Consider the following 21,678-nt stretch of genomic DNA (forward strand, 5'->3'; position numbering starts at 1 on the left):
GATGAAGGGGCAAAATATAGAATCAGGTCTGTAATAGAAGTAAGGGTGATTGAGAGCAAATAGGAGAGGGAAAGGCAGAACAAGAGGGGTGTTATTTAGGATGTGTGTAGTGTAGACACTGTGTGGCTTGCTCTCAGCAACTCAAAATGTCATGCCATTGTTCAGTGTGTTCAAAATGCCATATATGCCGCATGGTTTGTGCGGTGACATTTTCTATCAGCAGGGGAGAACAGTGTATAGAGTGTCATGGGCCCTCCTATGGAATGCAAGTGCACGCATTCAGTGATGTCACTGAAACCAAGCAATAGATGTCAGCCAGCCTGTCTTCTAAATGCCGCACCTGATATGGTAGGGGTGCAATGGCAACCCTCCCCACTTACTGAACTTCCTTCTCTGCAATTGGCCAGAGCCAATTCCTTTGCAATGCAAGTGTGTTAAATAATTCTGCATTTGCCAACTCTGACATATGTAACCAGGTGACCCAAACACTGCAAAACCTGCTCAGTGTGACAACCTCTGAGGTGGAGTGACTGTATGTTACAGTATGAAAATTCTGGAGTGAAAGTCCTGAGCCTGGAGTCCTGGTCTGACCCTTCCCTGAGTTGCCGAGTGACTTTGGGGCACGCGTTTAATCTCTAAGAGTCTCAGTTTCTTTACCTGTAAAGTGAGAATGATGGGCTGATCTTGACAGTTGGGGCTTTAGTTCTAAAGTTCTATGAGACGTGAGGAAGAGGAGTCAGTTTCTCTATCATGGAACCTGATTTCTAGCAAAAGAACAGTTGGGAATTCCAAAATCTGCTCCTGTTGGTGAGAAGTAATAAGGGTGATTTATCTGCCATTTGGGATATAAAGATTTCAGGTAGTCCTTTGAAATGGAAATCCTCAGAGAGAGCTTGAAATAGCTAGCTTTTTTTTGTTTTTTGTTTTTTTAATATCACTTCTCTGAGCAGCAGTTTTGCATACTTTGTCATATTTAAGTTTTGTAAGAGTCCCATAAGGTGACAAAAGTTGGTCCCATTTTACAAATGAGAGATCTGAACCTCAGAGAATTGCATAGCTAATTGGTGCCAGGACTTGCACAGTCTTCTGGATCCAAGCTCATGTGATTTCCGCTTCATTACAGCTGCTGGGAAGGAAAGAAAGGCATGCATGTCTTGTGTGTCTACAGTATGTCAGGTACTATGTTACATCATTATTTAATCCTTATTCCGAATGAAAGGCAGATTATTCTCATCAGTATTTAAGGTGTTAAAAACCCAGCCCACTGCTGGCTTTTGCAAATAAAGTTTTATTAGAACATCACCATACCTGTTCATTTACATATAGTCCCTGACTTCTTTCAAGCTACATCAGTTGAGTTGACTAATTATGACAGTCAGGATGACCCACAAAACCTAGAGTACTTATTATTTGGATTGTACAGAAAAAAAGTTATTTGATCATTGCGTTAAATAAATTCTTTGGGAAAAATGGAGATCACTGATCACGAGAGAAAAGACATTTGGTTGGTAGCCTGAATGCAAACATAGAAACCTTCAAAAGAGGGAAACCAACTCTTTTGAGTTTTTTGATGAACAGAAAATGCAATGAAATAATAAAGTATCTATTAAATTAATATGACTAATTTCTTCTTGTAGCTTAAAACTGACTCAAAGCAATTCGAGAAAAAAAGTTTTTAAAATGTTTTGAGCAATGGCAGCATTATTAGAATAACTGAATAAGTTATTCATTACATTTTAATATTTATTATAAGTTTATAAAAAGCTTTCATTTGGTTATTATAATTGAATTATAATTTTTTGGAAAAAACCATGCATTTATTTGTGCAATTTCTGGTGGGTTATTTTTTTAAGTGCATATCAGTTTCAGCCTTTTTTTTATCAGAATTATTCCTGGTAGGACAGGGTAAGCTAAAATGTGACACAAGAAGATAAATATACATGTAATGTGTTGAAATTCTTTTACTCTCTAAAAACTTTCTCATTATGGCCTGATACATTTTCCATTGCATAGAAGAAAGCAGGAACTAGAATGTGAGCCAACTCTAATCTACATTAAGTGGATACCTTCTGTCAGTCCTCTCTGGTTGCCATTGTGCTCCAAATCGACTTTCTCTTTTCTGAATTATTTTCTTGTTGCTTTTGGGAACCCAGAGCTCCCCATTATAAAACTTCACCCAGATCTGCTTCTCATGCCTTAGATATAACTTGCTCCATCAAAATTTATGAGGCTTGTTTCCTTTTCACAGGGGACTGTGAATCTCCAGCAGTTGTAAGGTCTTCTATATGATTTCTACATTTTCAGCTTCCAAAGCATACTCAGTAACAGCCAGCAGATTTGTAGTGCTTACTATGTGCTAGGCACTGCTCTAAGTGCCTCACACATATGAACTTATGAATCCCTCACAATCACCTATGCATAGTTAGTTACTATTATTAGTTCTGTTTTACTGATGAGGTAGCTGAGCACAGAGAGGTTGCCCAGTCATCATTCAGTGCCTTGGTGGAATGGGAACCCAGGCATTCTTGCTCCAGGGCCTGTGCTCTTTGTCACCGCACGATACTGCTTCTCTTCCAGCACCTGTCCTAACTTATTTGATCTGTACAACTGCCCCATGAGGAAGGTAGATGGGACAAGCAGGTTTATTATTCCCTGACCTACAGAGGGGTGAAGTAACTTCACCTGTGCCATAGCTAGAATGTGGCAGATCTAGAATGAGAGCCAAAACCTTCTTTTTCTAAAAACATATTCTTTTCCACAAAACCATTCCTTCTGGGAAGTAATGGAACAAACACATTCTTCTTGAGATGATAAGGCTTTATAAATTGTTTAAAATTTTTGGAATAATTATGTTCTATTGGGTGATAACTGGAAAAAATGGCCAGCTCACAGGAGTAAATCTCTAATAGAGTCATATTGAAAATCATGGTAGATTGGTGGGGAAACATTCTTGTAGAAGGGGTTGGGATCTCTCAAAATAAGGTAGAAGGTATGTGACTACCTGGACTTCCTCATGAAAGTTAGAAAATAGCTACAGATAATTCTACTAACCTCACATCAGCCACCTTCGGAATTTGTGGAATCATCTATTTAGCATCCTGAAAAGGTACTGACATCCATCAGCTCAACTCAATCCCCAGACTGTACGGGCAGTAATTAACTGAAAGGGCACACAAAGTTACTGAAGAACTGAATTGCTTAAAAGATACCAGCAGTGAACACAAGCTGACACCTACAAAAGCTGTCTGTGACTAATCAAAAAAGACTTTATCAGTGGTTTGCTATCACAACATGGGCATTGTATTGAGACCTAAATGATGTAATAATTATGTCTAGCAATGAAATATAGGGACAACTGCTGAGTTTGAGAAAAAGAGGAAGAAATATCATTTCTTTTCTGTCTCGAACTAATTTTTTTAATAGACATGATTCATGTCAAGCCCCAGATGGATTCAGAACAAATGAAAATATGGTTAAAAAAAACTTGCCTTTTCAGTCAAAACCAACTAAAAAGAGAAAGAACAGATTATGGATGGGAGAATCTGTTTGGCTGTGTATAGATTTTTGACTGTGATGTTGGAAACAGGTGGTTACCCCAGAATTTGGCAAATTCCAGCAAAAGTGTGAAACCCTAAGTAATCAGTTGTTGATGCTGATAAAGGTGACCAAGATTAAAGGCTAGAAGGGCAAATAATGTAGCTGGTACCATAAAGCCTTTCAAGACAACAGATGCGACAAAACATACTGTACTGTAATACCAATACAGTTTGGCCTCTTTTCCCTTGAGGAAAGAAAAGCCAAATTTATGCCTAGTTTCAAGCAAGAAATATATTTCTGGTTTTGGAAAGATAGTGGCAGACTCTGTCATGTATGAAAAAAAGTCAGTGGAGAAATCACCTGCAGGAGCCGTTTCAAAGAATATCAATTACTTTGTGGTTTCCATTATCATGGCAGACCCAGGAAGAGATCTTTACCAAGTGATTGACCTCCATGGCCCATAGCACTAGTATCCTAACTATTTAGAAGAAAAATAATTCTTCTCTCCAATCACTCTCAATTATCAATGCCTAAATGAAGCATTTTCCCCAGCTATTCTGTTTCCCAAAATAAGAATTTATATCCTGACTCAACATACATAGCCAGATTTTAAAATGTTTCATAAAACAAAGCTTATGCTTTCTCTGGGCAATGCAGTTGATATTTTTCACCTCTATTCTACTTTATTCTAATATGTTGTCTTTTATTTGAAAAATAAACTAGTTTTCACCTACAAAATTGATTTAACCACTCAATAATGATTCTCAATCACAGTGTAAAAAATTAAGGCATACCTTCTTAAGTCTGTGAATGCATTTTCAGGTATACAAATTGGGTGATACAAATACCAATGTAAAAAACCAAGTTTGTTTTTTTAAAAATAATCAAGTTTGGTTGAGATATCTTAGAGTACCAAATTCCATTTTCATCAAGTCCATTTGAAGAGATATCCTAAGCAAGCTGATACTTTTATGACAAATAAGTCATTAGTTATGTAAAGAAATAAAATATTGATCTAGAAAGTATTAGATCATTAAAGCATCGTGAATATTTAAGAAACTTCCTGTATGTTTAGGTTGTGAGAAACTGTTTTTCAAAAATATCAGTCAGTCTTGCCATAAGGGAAATACTGGATTCAAAGCAATCAGAAGAACAGAAAGAAAGGGATGGAAGACCAATTGCCAGCATTTGCTTTTAATGTGCCAAAGATATTTTTTCCCAAATTCTTCAAAATCTGCCTCTTTTAAGAGCTCTGATATGAAAGAAAGGTAACAAATTTTTATAGAGCTTGCTATTAATTTCAGATTTTTTGCATCATATAGATCTTTCTAGACTGAAAGCTCTCCATGCACTACGATTTGTACATGATTAGCTCAGTAAGAGATTCTTACTAATGGAGTTGGAAGACTGCCCTACATAGATGATGACTTCTCAGGGTCAGGGACTATATTTTATTTATCTTTGTATCATCATCGCTTAGCACTGGGCCTCTCACACCATAGCTGCTCAACAGGAGTCTGTTAAGGGAATAAATCTGTTCCATTTATCATCTTACCACCACCTATATCCTAAAAAACAATTGGGCAACAAACTCATGAGTTGGTACTCAAGAGGATGGTAAACCATAGCCATCCGAACACAACCAATTCAATTATTTGGTTGAGTTAGTTACAAAATTAAAATAAGCAAAAAACAAAAAAATGAGCATCTTGTTTTCTGAGGTCATGCTCAGCCATATCTATAGGACATCTCTGGAAAAATCTTTGAAAGTATCATTTTTTATAAAATCACTTAACTGAGAAAGATGTGAAATTACAGAGTTCCATCACCCCATACCATTATCATCAGAAAGGATTTCAAAGACAAAGATTCTCTTGTAGATTCAGTGGTCCCTCACCTATGGTCATCCACATAATGGAACCCCATAAGTAGTGATCACAGATGATATAGATACATCCAGTGAGGCTGTTTTGGGAACAGTTAACACTTTTCAAGACTACTTACTATTCTTTGAATGTACTGTCCTTGTGTTTCCATTTCAGCATCTTTGAATATGCTGTCTTGTTTATCATTCATAAACTTCCTGTTAACTCCTGAACTTGACTTGTTGGCATTCAATCTGTTCTGCAATGTCTGGCTCACTTGTTACATCTTCAAAGAAGACTGTTGTGATTTTCTCTCGTGGATGGCATCTCCTTCTCTTTCTTGTACTGAAGGCATTTATAATTCTCTCTTATATATTATTGTGTACAATATTTATTTTCTGTTTTAGAGTCTAAGGCTTTATGACTTAAGAGACCTTACATAATACCCTCAAGGTTGTACCCCGATAGGATCCAGCAGTGTTTTGAACACAGTTGATTTTCAACTCTTAAGCATTTGTTCATTAATTCAACAAAGTTTTGCTGAATGTTTAACCCTGCTGACAATGTTTAAAGCACTGAGAATATCATTTTAAACAAGATAGATAGGGTCTCTGCTCCCTAAACACTTAAATTTACACATGGATGTCTAAATTTAAAAATGAACAAATGAATGGATGAATGAATGAATGAATTGAGCTCTTATTTAGAACAATTTTTGGTTTTGGATTTGGACTACCTTAGATTCAAATCTTGGACCTACCATCTATAAGCTGGGTGAAGCTGGAAATGTTATTAAGATATACAGAAACTTTAACAATAATGCTTATCTTACAATATTACTTGGAAAATTAACAAGCATATAAATTGTTGGTACACATTTGTCACTCATTAAATGTGAATTTCCTTCCAATTACAAGAGGGTAAGAAATCCTTTCTTAGTTGTTCTTTGGAATACATCAACAAAATAAAACAGATGAAGGTCCTTTCCTTTGTGTAGCTTTTATTTCAGTGTGGAGATACAGTAAACAGGCAGGATAGTAAATTAATAAGTTACAAAGTATGATATAAAAAGAAAAGATGCCATGGGAAGAAATAAAAGTAAAGCAGGGTAAGGAGATAGGGCTTGCTAGTGGGGTCAGGTAGCTTTATAGGGCCATCTCTGCAAAGTCCTCTCAAACCAATCACGACAGATACAAATATTAACGGATGCATACTGGCTGAAAATCAGTCCCACTTGTAGGCCATATTAAACATTTTTTGTATTTAGACATAACAGGCAGTGGCTATTTGGGAGGATGAATTGACTGTGGTCACAGACCTCTACCTAGTGTATGCTTCTCTTAGGTCAAATAATTATTTTTGACAGCCAAAAATACATAAACAAATAAACAGGCACTTATTTTGTATAAAGTTTCCCTTTATTGCAATTATATAAACATTCTTGGGAATGGTTCTTTGGGGTACTGTTTGTAAGATATCACCTCTTGAAAGGTGATGAATATTTTGCTATTCACTGCCAAAATATTTATGGACAAGGTAAGTCATTCTCTAGAAGATGTAATTCTATCTCTGCTCTGATAGTTGCTATGTAGCCAACTATCTTAGGATAAAGTTAACCTGTGGCTATCAAAGACACCGACAGATATAGTGGTTAAATAATATAAATGTTTATTTTTCACACATATAACAGTTCTGAGGTAATAAGTCCAGGCCAGTCGGGCTGCTTGGCTACAAGCCGTGATTTAGGGACCCAGATTTTGTCCTGTACTCCATATTTATATATGTAACTACTGCTACACTGATTTTTTTGGGGGGTGGGGGTTGAGATTAGAGTTCAAGATAGAGAGTCTTTCCTGTATGATTGGTGCCTATGTTTTAGTGATCGTTATCTATTTTGAATATTATCCCTAGTTCTAAATCTCTGTACAGTATGACCACATCTATCTTTCCAGCTTGATTTTGTGTCACCATCCCTCTCTACAAGCACCTTGCCGCCTCCTTCTCCTGTATCTCTGTCCTTAGTCACACCTGCTTATTTTTGGCTTAGAAACTCACCGTGCTCTTTCTGGCTTATGCCTTTCTCTGTCTAGAATTACATCCTTGTGACCCCGCCCTTTGCATATGTAACTCCTACTCTTTCTGTGGACCTCACCTGAAAGGCCAGCTCCTTAGGGAAATCCTCTGTGGCTCCATAGAACCTCCATGCTAACCAGGTTGAATTTCTTTTTACGTATAGATATGGTTCCCTGAATTTCTCTTTTGTAATATTCATGATCATTAGCTTGATGTCAGTCTTTTCTGAGAGACTGTAAGCTTCCTGAGGGCAGGAGCTATTTCTGTCTTGTTTACTGTTTCACTGTTTTATCCTTAACATGTTGACTTGAGCAAGTCATACAGGAGATGCTCAGCAAGTATTTGTTGAATGAATGAAGGAGCGACTATGTCCTGTTGTCAGAGGAGAAGTATTCTCATAATATTTACACCTAATTTCTGAGATAGTTGAGTTTATTTTGGCTTCTTCATAACCAAAAAAAAGAAAAAAAAGTGCATCAATTGAATCAGCATTTAATGAATACCTACCATTTACCAGGCATTGTGTGATAGGTTGAGAAAGATACAATGATGAATAAGGTAGGATTCATTCCTTACAGAAACAACAATGCATTTTGGAGCCTTCCTGGCACTTGGACTTGACTTAATCATGAATGAATACACACTAGAAAATGTGTTACAAAATTTGTACCAGTACATACTTAGTAAAATTTCAAATAAAAATATCTGAATGGATATTTGGGGTTTGTTATCCTTATTTTTAAGAACCAGTATGTCTCAGTCAAAGCTAAGTAATTTGGATTTAATTTACCACTTTTATTTAGTCTTCAGGTAGCCTTCTTGTTAACAGAAACTGAAAATGGCTTACTTTGGATTCCACCATAGAGATATTGGTAACAGAGAAAGACACAGCTTAACATGATAGAGTAAACACAGAGCCCAAAGTAAATGGCCTGCTAGGAAAATCTTTGCCTCTTTGACAGTACTTTTCACATTGGCACAATTATTAGATGAGACTAAATGAGCTTCGAGGTCTCATAAAAGCATTCTTAGTGCCCAATGCACAGAGAACTTGAATGTATAGTAAGTCTTGCATTGGGTTCCAGATTGTTTACCCAAAAGGTAGGTTATATATTTGAGAATGTGTTGTATAATATTTGAACTGGAAGTCATATGCAGGCTGTAAAATTTCCAATTAGGATCAGAACATGTCCATATCCACCAGGAGGCTTATCTGGATGAAGTCAAGCTACCACTTGTAATTGAATCCCATAGTTTCTTTAGATATAGATTTATGTAAATAATAAATTATTGAATTAATACTTTTCTTAATTTTATAGAGCCTTTACTTGTGGTTAAAACTTAGGCCCATCATTTTTAATAATTGTTCCTGTAATGCTGATCACAAGTCTCAGCAGAAGCATGAATTAATTAAAATTAGCTACACTAACAGTGTTTTTCATACCTTTCACTTAAAAATACACATGAATCCCTAAAACGATAAAGCTTAAAGAAAATTGTTATTAATTCCTAGTTTGTTTTTTAACAAACTAGAAGAAAATAAAATTGTTATTAATTCCTAGTAGTGTTTTGGATGTTTGTTTGTTTATTTATTTATTTTTGCTTCTCCTCTTCCCTCCCTTTCGCTCTATGTGTTTTGTTTTGTTTCTTCTTGCATCTGTTTTTCAGTTTATTGCTCTGGTGATGAATTTTAATTTATATTTATTTTTTATTTCTAGAGTATTTATTCTGTTTGTACGCACCGACTCACAGGCCAGGATGGTGATTGTTGTACAGTAGTTTACTTTTAAAAGAAATAGGACTGCTCAAGCAGCTAATACGGGAAGATGTATCACCAGCCTGAATAATTGTGACAACCATAGACCGTATCAGTGTCTGTTTGTTTGCACAATACCCTCCTGCATTAAGAAAGCCGTCCCAGCTGTCTTGGGCTCTGGAGTCGCCCATTTCATCACTTGACACTGCGGCAGATGTTATGGATTGATAACAGACTTCACTTCATTCACTCCACATCTAAGATTACCTCTGGAAAAAAAAAATCTAATACATTATAACCCTCCCAGCCATTTGTTAAAAAAAAAAAAAAAAAAAAAAAAGAATCAGCAATTTATTCCCCTTTTTAGCATTAAGTTGTGTTTTTCCCCCCCTCTTTGAATGCACATACTATTTTTAAATGGCCATTTAACACATTCATTGCATGGTTTTCTGTAGGCAAGAAAATCAGTGCAAGACAAGAATGTAATGATTTAATTGAATTAGGACCAGATCAGATTTAGGGTTGATGACTCATATTCCTATTATATAAGAAAGATGCTGCTTGACTTTAATGATAGAGATATGTGCTGCATTCATAGTTTCATTAGAAATAAGTGCTTCTAGGTTTAAAACTGAAAAGAAGAGCTCAGTCTGGGATTTGAAAGGAGGTATAAAATCTGTATTAAGTTGAACAGATTTATTAGCTGAACAGCAGATTCTCTTCTTTAGTTTAGGAAATTCAAGGATTCCTGTAAGTGTAACACAAATAGGATTGACCACTGCTTAAAGATTGTTCAGTGAAACAGTCTGAAGAGTGGGCATTTCCTACATACAAATAGATTTTATAGAAAAATGTGGATAAAATGAATAAAAATGTACAATGGGCCTGTGCACGAACAGTGTGATTTTATTGTTCAGGCTGTAGAATAGCATGCAATTGAAGTGCGTTTCAAAATTAAGTGTGACGGGAGGAAGTGTGTGGATCAAGGACACCGTTTTTAATCTCAGTCTTGAACTGGCACACAGACGCTTCACATTTGCCTTCTCCATTCAGGCATTCTCACCTTTTTTTCCCCTCTATTCCTAACTTAAAATTAGCTCCTTGGGGCGACTGTCGGTCTGTGAATCTGGCATAAATCCAAGTGCCACCACCCGTAGGCAAGGTCATCAAATCCCAAGGTGGCCAGAGGTACTCAGAGTATTAGGGCCAGGAGAGAAAAGAAAAGGGCTAGAAAATGGGCATCATGAGACAAGACAGTTTCCATTAGAATTATTATTCCTTTTCCCTTTCAGGTGCACAGCATTTTAAAGTTCACAGATTCTTTCACATTTTATTATGTCATTTTGTTTTGATCCTCTATTGCACTAGAATGATGCACACAGGGCAGGTATCAGCCCTTGGCTTACAAGGGGGAAACTGAGTCTCAGAGAAAGGAGAAGACTTCTGTGAAGTCTCGTAGCTGGTTGGCAGCAATTACCAGTTTCAACCCAGGTCTTCCAGTGCGAAAATCATGTGTTCCTTCTACTACATTTTATGAACTCTAAAGAGAGTGACAAACGTCTTTTAAACAAAGGAACAATTGCTCTGGTAGCTCTTTTTTTTTTTTTTTTTTCCTGTTCCCCGCTTCTCTCACAGAGACCCAGTGAAGTATTGGCCAGGGCAGCAGATAGGGGTAAGGGACCACCATGAGCCCAGGTCAATTACAACAATGCAGTTCACACACCGTATCAGTCTAAACCAATGCAAGGGAATTCCATAGTGGCAGCTGAGTTTTGAATCCACACCAAACATAAAACAATACACCGTTAATTAGAGGAGACTTGACCTGGGAGTCTGAAAGTGTGCAGGAGAGATGAGCTTTCTATTTTTCTTATTAACGTTGGGTTTTGGTATTTAGTTTGGAATCTCATGTTGATGGGGGTGGAAGAGGCATTGTTCTGGTTATGCTGACCATCAGGCTCTGGCTCCCCCCAAAATGCAGGTTATTTGAAATCTAGAAATACATGGTCTAGCACTACTGGGAGGGTTGTAGGTTTTGAGCACTGCTCTGGAGAAAAGTTGCTCCGTGGTGTGGGAATCCAGCAGAACAAGGTGGGAGCTGTGGAGACAGAATGACCACATCGATCTCAGAGGAGGTTGATGAGGGGAATAGAGGCACCAGGCAACAAGCAGTTCTCTTAGGCACAGCCTCCGTAAATTACAGGATTCTCCCTAACTCCCATGCTGAAGAAACTAGAAAGAGCCACACAGAATTCTAGGTTCCCAATCAAGCCAGTGTTATGGACTGAACATTTGGTCCTCCCCCACCCCCCAAAATGCATATGTTGAAACCCTACCCCTCAGTGTGATACTATTAGGAGGTGAGGCCTTTGGGAGGTAATTAGGATGAGATGAGGTCATGAGGGTGGGGCCACCTTAAATGGGATTAGTGCTCTTATAGGGTCAGGAGAGAGCAGGCTTCCCCTCTCTGCTTTCTCCCATGTAAGATAGAAAAATTCAGCAGTCTACAACCCAGAGGGGGCTCTCAGTAGAACCCCACCATGCTGGTGCCCCGATCTAAGACTTCCAGGCTCCAGAGCAGAATAAGTTTCCGTTGTTTATAAGCCACCCGGTCTAAGGTATTTCTGTTAGAGTACCTCCAACAAACTAAGACACCAGTCTGGGCTTTGTACAATCTCAAGGTCCAGGAAAAGGCTGGCATGTCAAGTGGGAAAAGAGGTAAAGTTGTTAAAAGCAAGCAAACTAACACCGTGATCAGAAAGGGAAAATGGTGACTTCTAAGGACACAGATTCCCAGGATTAGCCCTGTTTAAGGGATATCAGATTTACTAGGATGCCACAACTGGTGGGGCAGTAATCATTATGTATTCCCAGTTATGATAAAGTTGATTCCAAAGTCAGGAAGGGTTGTTTATGTAAGTGGCAGGCATAAAGCTGATCTAAGACTTGGTACTAGTAAAAACTAGTCCTAAAGTTTCTGCACTGCAAGCTGGAAAATACCCGCTTCTATATTTCATCACTTGTATATCACCTGTGCTTTCATATTTGAACGTTGAAATGAGAGTTCATCTCAGAATCAGTGGTATCTCATTTTTATAATTAATGGTGTTTTTTCTTTCTTAGTAATGCAATATAATTGTCCTTGTTGCAATATCAGTTGTCTAAAATTTAATCAAACGATTGCCAGGTACCTGCTATGAAGTGAATAACCAAAATAAACCCCACAAAAAACAAAAACAAAAAACTCTGTTGAAATATCTAGATCCAGGCAAAAATAATCCAGAATTTCCTAGAACAGTGTGTCTAAAATGGAGACTCCAGCAAACCTCTAGGTGAAGATCAAATAAAAAGAAAAAGAGGATATTGCTGAAAGAATAATACATCATTTGAGTAAGATAACTTTTTATAAATTGTCTCTCAGTCTATAACTTGTAGCTGTAAGATGATTATTAGCATTGAAGGGCATATTTTATTTTTATTTCAATTATATACAGCAGAGAAAGGATATAAATTAGAGCGTGAGACCAAACCTTAGATAGACTGGGAGTGTCGATGTTGATGGGAGAATTTTCTCAATCCATTGATGTATGAGGGTGGGAGGATGCTCTAGAGGCAGCAGGAGATACATCCTGTTTGATTATGTCCTTAAAGGGGAAACACAGAAGGGAAACTTGCATTTATTTTTTATCTGGTTTAGATTGCATTTTCTACTTTATAAAATTATGTGTGTTCCTGAAATGTCCTATGCTGTGTTGATAGAACTTTAAAGAATGAGAGATATAATAAGCCCTAGGCAGACCTCTTTTGTAAAGTAAGTAAATGTTCTCCGTTTATCTATCCTATAAATTTGAATTGTCAGGGTGATATACCTACCTACACTCAAAATGGTAGTGATGTTGATGATGTTATAAAACCATTAATCAGCTCCAGCTCTGTGATCAGTCTTGTATATAACATGCGCAGATATAAAATTCATGGCCTTAAGAAGTTTGCATTATAAGACAGAGGTAAAAATGTAAGGAAGGTTTGCATTCTTACAAGACCAGATATGGAATGTCTTGGAGGTGAAAGTTAAAATGTTCTCTGAGTTGGCATGAGAGGAAGGCAATCACATGTTCCTTTTGTGTCAGGAAAATATAGCGTCCTTTAACTGGCCCAACTAAGTTCTGAGGTTTTCCATGCTCTTCTTAGAACACGGTGGTCTTTTTTCCTGATCCCTTGCCAGCAAGTAATCAGTGGCATCAAAGACGGCTTCCCTCTCTGGGCTTTAATGGCCACCCACAAAGTCTCTGGTGCCCTTAGGGAGATGCTTCATCTTCCCAACACATTAGTTGTATCTTGTCCTGGTTGTGACTCTGATCTACCTGACTGCAGTAGAAATACAGGGGAATTACACCGGTGATCTTAATTGCCCTTTTTTTTTTTTAACTTCGGAGAAGGCACTGCTCGAGGACAAACTGGGAGCTAAGGATTCTCATTTCCACATTATTTCACAGAGGAAGGATTTTTCCAGTTAGTTCCTCATCAGTCTACAGAGATCAAAACCGTTTTGCTTTTTACCACTTGATGTCATTCCACTGCTTGAGAAATGCAAATGACCTGACCTATATGGATGATGAGGGAATTGAAAACATTGATTAGGCAAAGGAAAACTGCCATCTAGTTAAGGGTCTCAGTGACCTAAGACATCTGTTAGCTCCAACCAAAGTAGAATTAATTGGAGAGTCAGATGGTAACGTTGATAAAAAAGAAAAAGTAATGAGTCTGATCAAGTAGATACACTTAGATCACACACACACACACGCACACACGCACGCACACAAATGCTTCTTGGAAAAGTAAAGAGAAATGTTCAAATTTAAAAAGTCAATAGAGGAACTGAAAAAAAAATTGTCAAATTGCAAGGTAAAGTAAAATAACTCTTCACAACACAAAGAAAATACCCAAAGAGATAAAAGAGATGGACAACAGAGAGGAAAAGATAATAAGCAACTTGGAGGAGAAACCCAGAATTATAGCAGAAGAGTGAGAGGTCTGTGGGATAAAACAAATGAAATAGATGGGCTAAGCGTAATTATAATATGGAGTGAGCAAAAAAATTTTTTGAACTAAAAATATGGAAACAACACAAGTACCAGTTATAAGAGAGTAGTGAACAAACTGTAGGATGCTTACTAAATGAAATATTATACAACAGTCAAAATAAATGAACTAGAGAAACACAAAAAATTGGGTAAATTTCAGCGATATTAGTCACAGATTTCTAAATACAGTATGACATCCAATTTATAAATGTAGAAACACAAAATTTTTAAATTATATATTTCAAGTAATGTATATTGATGCAATAAAAGTCTGTAAAAAAGAAAGCAAGGAAAAGTGAACACAGATTTTAGGATTATGCTGCCTAATGCAGGGAGAAGTAGGGAGATGGGTTGATAGGAGGACAATATGGTTAAATGTACATTATTGCCAAGATCTTAACTTTTATTTTGCCTGGTAGCTTTGTAAGTTCTTGTTGCTTTATTAATTTCTTAACTAGATAATGTTAGTGTGTCCTGATTGAAGGATAATAATTAAGTCAATTTTCTGCAGCTGAAGTCCCATCACCCCCCAATTTTTAAGTAAGTATTGGAATAGATTATATTAGCAAATGAAAATGAAAAAAGACATAGGGAGTGGCAGAATGTGAAAAGTTAGCAAATAGAATTCATGCCAAATGCATTAAACAGGATCAAGAAGACAGTCACATATGATAATCACCACCACTCAGCATTACAATGGAATCATAAACTTTTGTGCACCAAACATAAAGCAAAATACATTTGGAAAGTTATCCTAGAGGTTGATGGAGAATTTAACTACAGTATTATAGAGGATAATGCAATGTTTTTTCTTTGTGAATGAACAGATTTTTAAAAAGTAAAGACTCAAGATTTAAATAATATAACCAACAAGCTCAACATAATAAATATTTGCATATATAACATTGTACCAACAAAGAAAGAATATAAATTCTTTTCTTAGAGCCATGGAAGATTTGCAAGAATTGCTCATGTACTTAATCTCAAAGAAAATTTAAATAAATTCCACAAAGTAGAGAGTTAAAGATCCACATGGTATGAACGTGATCCCAGATATCAGAAATAAATAACAAAAATAACTGAAAACTTCTTAGCTGCTTGGATTTGAAACACATCTCCCAAAGAATCCCTGGACAAAGAGGAAATCACAAAATATTTCTCAGGAAAAGTAATGGGAAGAAGAACACTTCATACCAATGTTGGCAACAAACAAAAGCATTCATAAAACCAAAATCTATCGTATGTCAGTGTCGCTAAAGAGCAATCAGTGTAAACTAAAATTGAATTCTCAGTGGAAGGAGTGGTTTTAGTAGAAATGCTGTCACTTGGTATTGCTTGAGCAGGAGCTGCAGGGGAAACGTCAAGACAGATTTTACGAAAAAAAAAAAAAAGCTATTAAAAGCCATGCTTAGAAGAGTTTGGAACAGCTCAAAAGAAACATGAGAACTGTTTGAGAAGGAGTACCTAGAAGACATGGGGGCCACCTTGAAAATGTGGGTGAGATGACAGGTTGCAATAAAACATGAGATGCCAGGATTCTTGGTAAGACAGAAAAATAGTTAATGTGCAACGTTTGTCCTATCTTTATGCATCTGCTGACTGCTGTTTTTTCAAAGCCTCCAGATCATGACCACTACATAGCAGAATGTACACAATCTTTTTCTCTCTCCTTTTCCTTCTCTTTAATGAACAGTTTTGGGGGTGGGGAACAATGACAACAAACACACACAGGTTCACACACAAACAAGAGAAGCTGCACCGTGGTAGGTGGTAGAAAAAGGAGATGCTTCGATTTTCCCCCCAAAGATGCCTTTGCTTCATTTGCCAAAACTGCAGTGAGGGCCACTTGGAAAAGAAACCACTTTGACTATTTCAGTCTGCAGCAGTTTCTTTTTGATACAGCTGCTCTGGAGGTGTATTGTTGTGTCTCATAAAAGGTTGTTATTGGAACCAAAAAAAAGTATTTTTTCCTTCCCATGTAATATGTAATAAAACTACTCTATGAAGTCTCAATGAACTCTCTCAATTGAGAAAAATACAGACAATTTTCATTATAAGTGAATGTCTCCAATTCATTCCTTTTCTATGGAAGGAAGACATGCAACAGTAACTTACTGTGGGCCACATTTCATAAGATATAATCTATTCCATTATTCTTGTGTGTGTTTCATATGAAAAATGTTATGAAGTTTTTTCCCCTCACAAAAATACATATTCCCTTATCTCATTAAGTCCCTATCTCACACAACACCCATTCCCCTGCTGCTGCCCGGCCCCCCTGCTTCCTCACCAGGGTCTCCCCAGATTGCATTGCTATTTAAAAAGTATAAAAGAAATGCATGCACTTTGTTCACACACAGTCAGTCCATTACTCAATTTAAAATCTCAGGCACATGGAGATGAAATCCTGAGAATGAAATGAACCTGGGTTTGGTTGACTGTGCCTGGTGAGATTTTGGCATTATCTCCTAAATGCTATGACTTACATTTTTTTGTTGTCTGTAGAATGTGATATTTGCGTCCATCAGTTGTAATATTTAGGCTGAGAGATGACCTATACTGGTCAGAGCTGCCCATTTTTTGTTCTCATTTATGTGGTGCTTGGGTACTCATGTGAGAAAAGTCTGGGAGATGTTACAACCTGGAAAATTTCATTTTATCTGATACATTTAACATTTTTGTGTGCTTGGATTTTTATTTATGTTAAATTATAACATTAATACATGCATATTTGTGAAAATCCAAACACTGTAAAGTATGTAAACCAAACATTGAAGGTTTCCTACTTCCCCTGTCTCCTACCAATTCACAGTTTACTCCTAGATATTCACTGTTAAAGGTTTGGGGTGTATCTTTCACACACACACACACACACACACACACACACATTCACATATAAATATCCATTCTTTTTAAAATTATAAAACAATATTTTATATGCTGTTCTGCAAAGATAGTGTTTGCTTAGAATATTATAAATTTCCATGTCACTACCTGTAGATCTATTTCATTCTTTTGAATAGTTCTATAATCATATTTTTGCTCTTAAAATCAAAGCTGCAGTGAACATCATTTTACCTAAATATTTGATTGCTGGACCAACAAATATATACTCTTACATTTTGATAAATAAGCATTTTGAAATTTTAATATGATAAAAATTTTGCTTTAAAAATGTTTAAATGCTCTATAAAAATTATACATTTACATTTACAAAAGTATACATTATACAATTATATAATTATACAGAGAATTTACATTCTCTGTTATCTACTCTAATAGCATTAATTGAATGAATAAAAAAAATTCTCTTCTTTCTGACTCACTTAATATAGATATCTTAGTGTCAGGCAAAAGACGTTGAGTGGCTCATTTTAATAAGACTTGAAGCCCTGTAGAAGTGGGTTTTAGTCATAGCTCTGCCCATCACATATGTGTATAAGTGGTCACAGACACATTATTTAACCTCAACATCCATATTGTCGCAGTGAAGGTGGGGGCATATGTACTAAGTGCTTACAGAATTTCAGTAAACAAAAAGACAAACATGCAGGAAAGATATATTCAATTAAAAGCACAACAGAAAAAAATACATTTAGCTATTCATAATCTACACATCAACACACACATATATATGAGATAATACATTACAAATAAGATGAAATGAGACCAAATCTCATTAGTGTCAGTTCATATATATTAATGGTGGTCCAAAGAAACTAAAATGTGTTTCCTCATCATTCATGATACTTAAAAGATCTCAAAGCTTATCTCACATATGTAGGCCATTGAGACATGAAGGATCAAGTGATAAAGTTCAGTGCAATTTATAGACATTAGTAAAATAAAAAGTTTACAACTGTGCTCTTAAGAGGTCAGGGTCATTTTTGTGTGCAGAGGGCCGCCATTACTGATTTATATGAAAACCCATTATGTCTTTTCTTTTTCTTTTTTTTTTTTTTAACATCTTTGTAGGAGTATAATTGCTTTACAATGGTGTGTTAGTTTCTGCTTTATAACAAAGTGAATCAGCTTAATGCCTAGGTTTACCTAGGGAACTTTGGCTGAGGAAATAAGATTTAAGAAAATGACACATTTGCTCTAGATGTAATATTAATTAACATAGTGCCAGCAATATTGCATTTTGTAGAAGAAAATGTTAAAATTGAAGCTATGTTACAGTTCAAAAAAATTTTTATTTAACTCTTACCTATCTGGTTTAACCTATAGAGACATAGTGGCCTTATCTAACTACATTTATTCTTTCACGCTTGTATCAAAATAGGTTCTATCGATGTCAGTCAACTAATACCATTCATGCATTCTTATATATCTTGAAAACGTGTGCAAAAGCAAAACAAAATGCTTTCTTTGAGGAATCAAAACAAAAACCTCATCAATTTATCTCTATCATGTATAATAGAAAAGAAAATCAGCAAGCTTGGGAGGCCATATAGAAATCGTATAAACCTGGTAACTGACTAACTGACAAATATTTCTCAGCCTCATCACTAAAAATCAAGACATTGTAAGCCGGTATGTGATAGTCAGCCAGTCAACAAGTATGTTTTGAATTTCTTCATTTGAGGTCAAGACAATTCTATTTTCTTAGCAACTTCCTTGAAAATCTTTGTCGTTAACCTGTAGAGGGAAAACACTTTCATAAGTCTGTTTGGGGACTTCCCTGGCTGTCCAATGGTTAAGACTCCATGACTTCACTGCAGGGGCCACAGATTCAATCCCTGTTCCGGGAACTAAGATCCCACATGCTGCGTGGCGCAGCCAAAAAAAAAGTCTGTTTGTGTTAATGATAATAGTAAACCCTTTTGTAGCACTTCTTGTGAGCCAGGCACAGCTGTAAGTATTGTATGCACATTAATTAATTTAATATTCCTGAAGTTTCTTTATAGCTGAGGAAAATGAGACATAGAGGTTAAGCAATTCACACAGCTAGTAAGTGACAGTCTGGATTTAAACCCAGACTATCTGGCTACAAGTCCTTGCTGTTATCCAGATCACTATATAATCTCTCTTTTATGCCGTGACAGATAGGTTGATCCCTTTAATGTGTAGGTATTATCTAGACCAATTTTTCAGAGAAGCAAATACACAATTGTTGGATAGAAACACAATTTAATTGCTTTCCAAGAAAACAGTTCCAGCTAACATTGAACGTTTTTTTTTTCTTTTCATCTCCCAACTCATTAATTGACTAATTAGGATAATCTTTAATATAATGATGGAGTTGATAACTTGGTTAACTTAAAGATTAATAATTTTATTTCTGATGAATGTATACATGATATCCGAATCTATATGCATCTAGAAATATGAAATAGAAACTTGACAATCCCATAGTTTAATTTACGCGGAAAATACTGTTATAAAGAAGAAAATGATTCATACAAAATATAAAAGCAATTACTCATATGCTCAGAAGTCAGGTACTCTTAGCTGGTACCGACATAAATCTGTAAGGCTTATCTATGTTAATTTCCTAAAGTACCCTGCAGATACTCCTATTAGCTTCAAGACAAGAATATCTTGAGGGTTAAGGTCACTCATATCATTATCACTTATCTGGGAAACTACTTTAGAGTGCATTGTATTATGATCCATCGAAGATTGATTATTGAACCATCAGATAGATGCTCTACCAATTAGCCAAATATTTCTCTCTAATCCATTTGCAAAATAACAAACAGTAGAGAATCGATATGGGTAGACATTATGGGAAATACAGCCCTGTCTTGTTTATCTGGGTAGCCTTAGCTGTGACACCAACTATAAGACTGAGAAGGCATGGTTGTTCAGGAATCAGTTGTGAAGCTGAATTGTAAAAATTGGAGTTTAAGATATGATTCTGAGCTCCAAAGTGCTTACAATTTGTTTGAAGAGACAATGTATCAGAAACAATAGAGAGAAGAATGAAGCATCAAACTACTTGTCATAAAATCTAAGAGTAAGTATGAGTCCATAGTATAGGAAGATGAACCTGAACCAGAAAAAATAAAACTGAGAAAGCTAAATTTAAAAAAAATGTTGGCTGTGTATTTAAGGTTATTGTAAAATCTTGGGTAGCACTTCAATGGGAAAGAAAGTGAAGCTGAGGGAGGCATTTGGACACGAGGTCCATTAAACTGCACCAAGTCACATCCAAATTAATAGCAAATCTCTGTAAGAGTCCAGAAGGCCAATGTTTAAGGATTTTGTTTCCCCAACTACTTGTTTGAGAGTAAATGAAACGGTGATACAATGTGTAAATTTGAGTTCTTGCATCTTCTTCCTCTTGGAAATTAGGAGAAAACAGCAAATCTGTAGTGACTGTGTCCTTGATTAGTGGCTCAGATTCCATGACATGTTTCCCCCTAACCAATCCCCATCACCCTAGGCATTTTCCTTGTCAATTGATGTCCTCATATTTTCCCCAACTCCATCTATACACCATATATTTCTTCAGGTTAGTCCATAACTCTTCTTCTTTTCTCCTCTTGCTCCATCCAGAAAATAAATTTCAATTACATGTTCACATATCCTAGGAAACAATTGCATTCAAGGTCAAGATCAAGTGAAATCACATAGATTTCTCTCCCTCTCTATCTCCCTCTTCCTTTCTCTCCTGGGCTTTATAACTGAACACCGTGGACTTTCCTTTGGAGACTTTGCAGGAGTCATTTTTCCAATTCCTGGTCTCATATATATAACCATTCACAAGCACATGTATGTGTATGCATACATGCATATATATGAAAGGAGAGACAGTTCACTTGTTGATAAGTGTATGTGTCATATATAATTCTGTAAGAACACAATAAAGCCGTCGCCACCTTTATCTGTGAAGAATTTGTGTTCTAAAATAAGTGAGGACTTTTAGAAAGGAGAGCATATTGCTTATAGATTTTCTTAAAACTTGGTGTTTCAGTTAACAGCAACCTAGAGATACCGATTTCACCTGTGTGCACAAATGTAATACTGTGCTCCAAAGCTTGTCTCCCCACCTCCCTTCCCTCTCTGCTCTCCCCTCGTGCCCAACATCACCCCAGCCTACACATCTACAGAATGCACTTGGAGCCTGTCATTTGGGGAAGGCAGAAAAAAAGTGTCATTCATCCATCTCTGAGTTCCCATGGCTTGAAATGCAGTAGATATTTCATCAATATTTATTGAATCTTAGTAGCTAAATGAAAACTTAGATAATCATATATAGCAATAGATTTTATGCAAAAATGCATTGTGAGGAGCTTAAGAGTAAATACAGGGTTCCAGAGGCCAAAGAGCCAAGGAATCACAGGATAACATAACACACTGTGGACCTTTGTCCAGTCTAGTCTGACTCTCCACTTCCCCCTCTGGCCTTGTGTTT

This window comes from Delphinapterus leucas, chromosome 2 (assembly GCF_059928025.1).
Source record: "Delphinapterus leucas isolate spDelLeu-1000000601 "Yukka" chromosome 2, BTC_Dleu_Yukka2, whole genome shotgun sequence".
NCBI classification, from domain to species: domain Eukaryota; kingdom Metazoa; phylum Chordata; class Mammalia; order Artiodactyla; family Monodontidae; genus Delphinapterus; species Delphinapterus leucas.